Here is an 8636-nt window from a genome sequence, read left to right on the forward strand (position 1 = left end):
AGAAATGATTAAATAAAGTATTACTTATATATTTAATGTGTTATATTATTAAAAACTGTTATCAATATATTTAGATAGATATTAATATTTCTTTAAATTTTAAATGAACTAATTTAGGCTTAATTTTTTCTTAGTAACTTTTCTTTTTAAATGATAATCATTTTTATTTAAAAGTTAAAGTCTGCTTAATAATTAATCCACAAAAACGTACATTTATGACTAATAAGTAAAACAATAGTATTTCAAAAAATTTTAAATGATACATTTTAATATATAGAAACATTCCTATATATTTAATCATATAAAAGTGTATGAATAATTAAAAAATATATATATATATATAAATTTTACATTATATATATAAAAATAAAATTTAACAAGTGGTAGTCAAATAATAATTCGAACATTTTTTATATAGTCAAATAAGTCTAAAATTTAAAAATAATGTTAGAATATTCTTCCAAAATAATATTGCAAGCTAAAATTATTCATATTTATATTTAATTTCCAAGTATAAATATTGTAATTGTAATGAAATAAATATAACTTGAATACTGATATTACAAACATCAATAAATTGTACGCAGATGTACCGTTATTTGTTCATATTTTATTTCATAAGATTTCATTATATTTTGTTTGGTATATTTTTAAAAATAATTTATTATTAAATAATTTACAATTTCTTTGTTAGAAATTTTTAAAAGTAATTATTCACATTATTTTAACTTGTTATCATATTTTATAAAATTACTTTTTCATCGTCTAATATTAATAGACATTTGAATTGTTCATTCATCAGGTCAAAATATTTAATGAAATAATTATTTTTTTTCTTTATCAAGTCATTACTTTATTACCTTTCTTTTTAATCTAATTTAAAATTGTTATCAATGGAGTAGTAATGTATTTTGTACCGTATAGTTATAATCATATTTTTCATATAAACACGTTTCAAATTTTCTATTTCTTGAAAATTGCTGTCCGTAATTCTGTATCCTATTTTATATTAGAAAATGTAAATAATTTTAATTGGTATAATAACGTGTGGCACGCTTTCATATAAAAGCTATTATATTCATCTGATGAAAATCAAAATGTCCATTTAATAATTAAAAGATCACTTATTTAGTATAAAACGAATGAAAGAATTTAAATAAATTTTGATGAATAACTATTGATTATTGAATTGATATATTAATATTACTTAATAGATTATTATCGATCTATAATACTTTTAGAAATTATCTTTTAATTATATTGCATTGTAATAGCTAGAAAAAGATATTTGATTATATTATTCTGAATTGAATTTTTTTATGTATATTTTATAAATGTATCACTACATTTTTAACATGTATTAGATTTTGTTTAATTTATTACTTTGTGTTTTAAAATGTATTACAATATTGTCTTATGCTATGTAAAACTTAATCAATATTTTTTAATTTATTAGAAAAAGTATTTCGTTTTTTAGGTAAAGCATAAAGTATTTTGCTATTTTTCCATATGAATTTAAATATCTATATACCTTACGAATGTTCGCTTTCATTAAATTCATTTATTAACATGATTAATATATCAAGTAAAGTAGTATAATAGTATAAAGTACCAATTTTTGTAGTTTTCATATTTCAGTTAATATGTACCAAATTCGATATAAATTGTCGATAAAACAAAAAGAAAAAGAAAGAGAAAAGAAATTTTGCAATTAGTAGTTTAAAATTAACATAGAACAATAATAAATGTCGAATCTTAGCGCAGGGGCAAATATTTAACAATTTTTGTGCACGGATTGCTGCAATTATTAAATTAATCCTTTATGAAATTAATGAATTTAAAAATCGTCGATCTCCAATATTTCGTGTATATATTGTAGAATGTGTATGTTGGAAATTTTTATTTTAATAGCAAGAAAGTTGCAGATTTAATTATATACCCTATTTATTCATAACTGCGTTAAAATTTTGAGACTTCGTTTTCTTGAAAAATGGGAAATAAATATTATAAACTGTCAAAATATGCGTGTTCTTATGTTTCAAAAAATAAATAAATATTAATAATATTTGTTTGAAAAAATTCATTGTCAAAATCGTGCATGTTTCTTGTTATATTTACAATGTAAGTCAGTTTAAAATGTTTATTCAAAATTGATATAAAACGTTTAAATCGAATTTTTGGATTTCTAGAAATTATTTGACCATGCCATCATTGAATACTGATAAAAACTGCAATTTCATGAATCCTGAAAATTTGAGAATTGTTCCTATTTTGAATAGTTTTTTATATTATTAATTGTTTACGTACAGTATAAAGCATAAAATCAATTACACGAATGAGTATAAAATTATTATTAAAATTACTATTATTTCAATATGAAATTATTAAAAATTTTATACTTTATAATTATGGTGTAATAATTTTTTGTAAATTTTGTATGGTAAAAAATCATTAATTTTATGAATATATATTTAACATTTTTTATGTCTTATTACAGTAAAATATTTCATTTTCATTGGAGCTAGTATGGAATTCTAATAAATATTGTGCAACAAATATTTTTCAAGTATAATTAATGTAAAATATGATAAAATGCTCATTCAATTTTTTATTGTATTATAGAACTGTAATCAGTATAAATGAGCATTAATATTAATTTGTGGACGTTCGTTTTCTACTAATTACTTTTAATTATATTTTACTTTTATTAATATTTAGGATCATAACTTGCAATCAAAGAATATTCAAAATGGTAAAGAAACAAGTATGATACTTGACTGTTTAGAAAAGATGAAGCAACCAGGCACTAAATCGATTTGTAGCCCGTGGCATAAGGCAAAATCGTTTTCTTTGGATCATTGCTCTCAATGGCAAGTGACTTCGAGATATTCATTGCGCCTAATTGCTCGTAGAGAATTGTCGAATGCCTGCAAGTCTCTTTACGTCAACTTACTGGAAGTCTGCACGCAGTGCATCTCTTAACGAAAAAGATAAAGGAGCACGTTAAATAGAACAAAGAAGATAAGTATGTAAGATAATTTTATAGAGACGAATGAAAAGTAGAATATTAATGGTTAGAGAGAAGATAGAGAGAAGATAGCGAGAGGTAGAGAAGGGGGAGTGAGAGATTAAACGATAAAAAGAAATAGGGAAGTCAACCCCGATTCTATCGGTTGAAACAAAAGAAAATTGGAACCACTAATTTTCTATTCCGACAGATGTGACTTCTTCGCTTGTAAGCCTCTAAATTGTGAAAAGTATTCTTTTGACATTCCCATCCTCGTCTGAAAACATTAATTTAACTTTTTTATTATTTTATCGTTCTTTACAATTTAACGCGTTTTTTTATTCGATAAACAGTGTAAAACTTTATTGTTATTTGAATAGTTTTTTGTATAATATATTTATAAAGAAGTATTTGAAAAATTTATTCACTAATTTATATTCAATTATAGAGAATGTTTCTGTTTAGCAAGAATTATAAAAGTTGCAGTTTTTAGGTTTATTTTCTATGCATCTAAAAATACTCAGATGACACAAATTGGTAATATATATGTATAATATTTAAACTACTTTTCGTATTGTATTAATTCATTGCAAAAATTTACTTTAAACATATTTTTAATAGATTTTGAATATTTGCAGATTTAAATTTATTTAATGTTTCGATCAAAGTTGTATCAAATATCATAGTTTAACTTTTAATTAAATCCATTTAACGGTTAAGTTATTTGACTAAGAAAATTTTAACGTCTTCAATAGTCATTCATTGTTTCGCTACAGCAGGATTCTATCGGAGTATTCTATCGGTATATGAAAAAATATACGATTCAAAATGTTTATAAAAATGTTTATAAATACAAAGTAATAAGCATTGCATAAGATTTATATGCTACAAATCAACTTATTTTACATTCACCTAATATCTTATAAATTCTAATGTTTCATTGGATAAATAAAAAAATGTTATAATGTGCACAATTATGACATTTAAGATTATAAGTACGTACGATCGTGTTATGTTCATAATCATGAAAATTGATGTAAAATCCCATATTATACCAAGTAGAAAGAAAAAAATACAAATTGCATAAAATATAAATATAGGAAATATAAATATAAGAAATATAAATATATGTGCAATGATAAATTCTCTATACATTAATATACAATGTAAGAATTATATTAAGGGTTGATTGTAATTTGAAGGTATATGTGACAACTCTTGGAGGATAATTGTTCTATTAACGTGATATAATCTAATAAATAACTATGCCTTTTACTAAGAATTTTTTTTCATATTTCACCTATATACAATCGTCATTGAACCAATTCAAAATTTTGTTTGTTAATAATTTGAATAATTTTGTTATGGTTAATTTTAAAGATATGCAACATTTATCTAAATCATCAATGAAGTAATTTATAAATGGATTATTGTAAACATTACCTGTATTATCGTTTTCTAACGGTCCTCGTCTGATTCAGCTTGATTTCTCCATTCGCTGTGCATAATTTTATTAGAAAAAACCTCCAATATGTAATAGTCATAAGAACTTTGGAAGCAACTGCTTATTACTCTTGAGACTATTGCGACGCAGGCGTATTTGCACGAACAAGAGGAAATGAGGAAAAAACAAGGGCAGTTTTCTATTGACATGGATGAAGGGTAGCAGTTATTTCCAGTTAAACGGAAAATTTCCGGGCGAAAGAGTAAGAATCAGGTAAAATTGGAGGAGTAGTCGTATGGGAGGAAAAAGGGATAAAGGAGCGCGTGTACACGCACCAACATATACGTACACGCAGTACATTGGAAAGAGGGCAGCGAAGTAAAAGGGGTTCGGAGTTCTATAGACGCCGTACTGCACCCACAGATATGCACTTCTCCCACTTACATATACGATTTTCGCATACATAATACATGTATATATTATGATTTTTTTTTTTAATTTTTTAGCCCTCTTGTTCCGGTCTTTTTAAGCTACTATCATGGGAGATGAGCTACGGCTTCTTATAAATTCATTACTCAGATTTGTGTCTAATTAAATTTGAAGATGAGACGAGAAAAAAGTGTTGACAGGCGCTAAATATATTCCATCATCTATACATTGATGTAGAAAACGTTGCACTTTTGATAAGATACAGCGTTCTCCTCTTTTTTTTCGTTTCAATGCTCTTATACCCGCTTTTTCCGTATTTTTAAAGTTAATAAGCATTCGGGATGAAATTTACTTTGGCTAAAAATTTGTTACTCTCGACAAATAAGGACTATTTCAACATAAATTTTAATATATTTTTATAAGAAATTCAAATTTAAATAGCACTAATTGCATAGAGACTTTTCAATAACAAAAAAAAAATTTTTATAGAAATTGTATAGAATCTTACAGAAGTTAAAATTATTTGTGGTTTGTTTTATTTTAAAGATTAATCGAGTTTCTCAATATGTCTTTAAAATGTTCAAAATATTAAAAACTATTCGTCATTAATGTTGACAAAATTTGTATTATTTATTAATGTATTATAAAAATTATTGATTGATCTAGAAGCGATTTTTTTTACAATAAAATTTTTTAATACAAAATATTCACAATACTTTACTTTTGTAATTATATTTTCATAACGTACCAGTTTAATTTTATATTTTATATTTAAAAAGTCTGTTAGAAATTTTTCAAAATAAAACTTAAGATAGAACTTTGACAAGAAGTTATAGATATTGTTAAATACGAGTGTAATTATATAAATAGTATTTAAAACGTAACATTTAGAATGCTAATTAAAAATTAACTAATGAAACTTAAGACAATGATCGGTAATAAATATCAGAGAAGAAAAGTTGAAAGGTTGAAAGGCTAAAATAGGATAATGTAGACTATAGCAAAGCATGGCTGTGAGTGATAGATAAGGCATAAGAAATAAGAAGGCGAAGAAGTAGAAATACGAAGGTACGTATATAAAGTCAGTAAAGTGGAAACTAGAGAAGCGACTAGAGATAGGTATGAAGTTAGAAAATGGTAGCCAATGGCGTTGACTTCAGCATCGCCGCTACAGTATTGAACGTCTCCCTGCGCTATGTACCCTCCGGGTCCGGAATCTGCAGATACCCATCTCTTTCTATCTGGTCTTTCCGGCCACCCTCTCCTACTTTCTCCTACTCCTACATAGTTTCAGAGGAATTACTTGTCTCTCTTCCTCTTTATCTCTCTCTCGCCCTATGTCTCTCTCTCTCTCTATCTCCATAGTCTTTTTTGTGCTTTATCCTTCTTGCCTTCTCCTCTTTTTCTTTTGTGATTACTGTTCATGTACACCTATCTTTCTGGTCGTTCTTGTCTTCTCTTTCTACTTCTCTCTACCTGTCTCTACACCCGTGTATGTAATCACTTGTGTACGGTAGTGGCCCCACCCCGTCTCGTACTAGTCGTTGACTATACTCCCTCTACTCCCTCTTTTTATAACACTTTTCACTGTTTACTGAATATTTGAATACTGAAGCATGTTAGCTTGTTGTTCTCTCTCTCTCTCTCTCTCTCTCTCTCTCTCTCTCTCTCTCTCTATCTATCTATCTATCTATCTATCTATCTATCTATCTGTCTATCCATATTGCTATCTCTATTACATTCTTTTCATTTTACATCAACTGCAGTCTCCTGCATTCTTCTTATTCTCAATTTTTATTATTCCATCCTTATTATGTCGTTATTTATTTGTCTCACTTTTTACTCTTAATATTTTATCTTTTTATCTATGTTTTCATTTTTAAAAAGCTCTTCTTTTTAAATACATTTTTATCATATAATATTATTTATCATCTTGAATTTAGCTTTAATTTTTTATTTACAATGAGTGACTCATGTTCTTATCTTTCATCCATTTTACTCTGACTCCGGTGGACCATAAGTAACCTAATATCATATGTCGCATTCTTTGCTTCCTCGTTTTCTCACCTTCATTTCTTTTTCTTTTTACTATCTCATTGTATTCTACGGATTGCTATCCTCATCGCTTTTGTGAGTGTAATGGAAAAGATCTCCACCCCTTGGATCATTTCACCCGTGTCTTTCCTCTCTTTCCTTTTTCATGCTCTCTCCTGGCGTACGGACGAGAGATAACGACGACGTTGCAAGTAAAGGAGGACAAGGAGGTGGAAACCGTTTTCTCTCTCTTCTCTGACCTCGCTTTTGAAGCATCTCCTTCTATCTCTCCTCCCCCCTCACTTCCTTGCCACATCAGACGTACCATCAGTCTCATTTACTCACATTGCCTAGTTTTCTTCCTTAGTCTTTTCTCTCTCCATTTTTCGTCTTTTTTGTTGTGATTATCTACAGACCATAGTTCTCTCTTTTTCTATCTCTCCCTCTTTCCTTCTTTCTTACTTAGATTATGTTCGTCTTGCGAATACAAGAAGTTTTCTTTCTTAAACTTACTTTTCCTTGATGTTTCACTATTTACCTTTTCTGTCCTTTGTCTACTTTTATATTTTTTTTATTTTCATCAGACATGTGATCTTCTCAAGATATATTAAAAAATCTGAAATAATTCTAATAATGACAAAAAATAAGATTAGAGTATATTATAACATTTTTTACGGTTCTCAAATAATGATTTTACAGGAAATAAATGTTAATGTCATTTAATAATTATCACATCAAAATGAATTAGAATACATTATTATTGTATTCATTAATAAGTAGAATGTCGAACTATGTTAATATTTAGCAACTGATTTGTCATTGATAAAATTAAAATCATCTACGAATTTGAAAATATATCAATTTTTTTAGGATTTATGCTTGAAAGAATATTTACAGACAAATAGATCAACGAAAACCTCAATGGAAATAGTATCTTTTAGCAAATAAAATAATCTTACCTAATAATTTATTTTTTTGTTCTTAGTTTTACATAATACAAGAAAAACATAACATTCAAATTTTAATTCGAAAAATAACATTTTTTATATAAACATAATATTTCGAATTTTTAGTCAATATTACAAGGTTTTATAATTTCTATTGTATTTACATCTATTTATTAACGACTAATAAAATTGAGAAGAAAAATACAGACTGCTGACAATAACCATTTCTAGACTTCAATAAACAACAACAAAAGTAATTAAAATGCTTATTTTTAGGGCCTACTTCTTTCAATTCTGAGGTGTATTATAATATTATAAAGATTTTAAAAATTACTTTAAATATATGTTATCTACATGGCTAGGTACAGTACTGGAACAAGAAAGATATTATCTTAACATCCTTCCGTTGCAAAAGCTTAGATCGCGTTAGATCGTGGAGAGTTGACACAGTAAATCTGCAATGAGCAACTTGAATACCATGCAATTCGCGAAGGTCGAAAGAAAGATAGTTGATAAAGGCACACAAACATACTCTTAACGGAGGCATTTTCGCCGCAGAACAAGAGATTCTTGTTCTCTTGACGACCTCCTTTGAAGCACTCCTCGACTATTCCTCGGGAGCTATATTAATGACCAAATTGTAAATTCAACTTTGATTATTCTTCTTGCTGTTTTTAGAGACTTGTATTAATTTTTGTCATCGTCAATTTCATTTTTATCTTACCATAAAAGTAATATTTTGAAATTGAAGTTTTAAGTTCACAATTAGTAATAT

The sequence above is a fragment of the Ceratosolen solmsi genome, unplaced genomic scaffold, assembly GCF_000503995.2.
Source record: "Ceratosolen solmsi marchali unplaced genomic scaffold, CerSol_1.0 scaffold7, whole genome shotgun sequence".
NCBI lineage: Eukaryota > Metazoa > Arthropoda > Insecta > Hymenoptera > Agaonidae > Ceratosolen > Ceratosolen solmsi.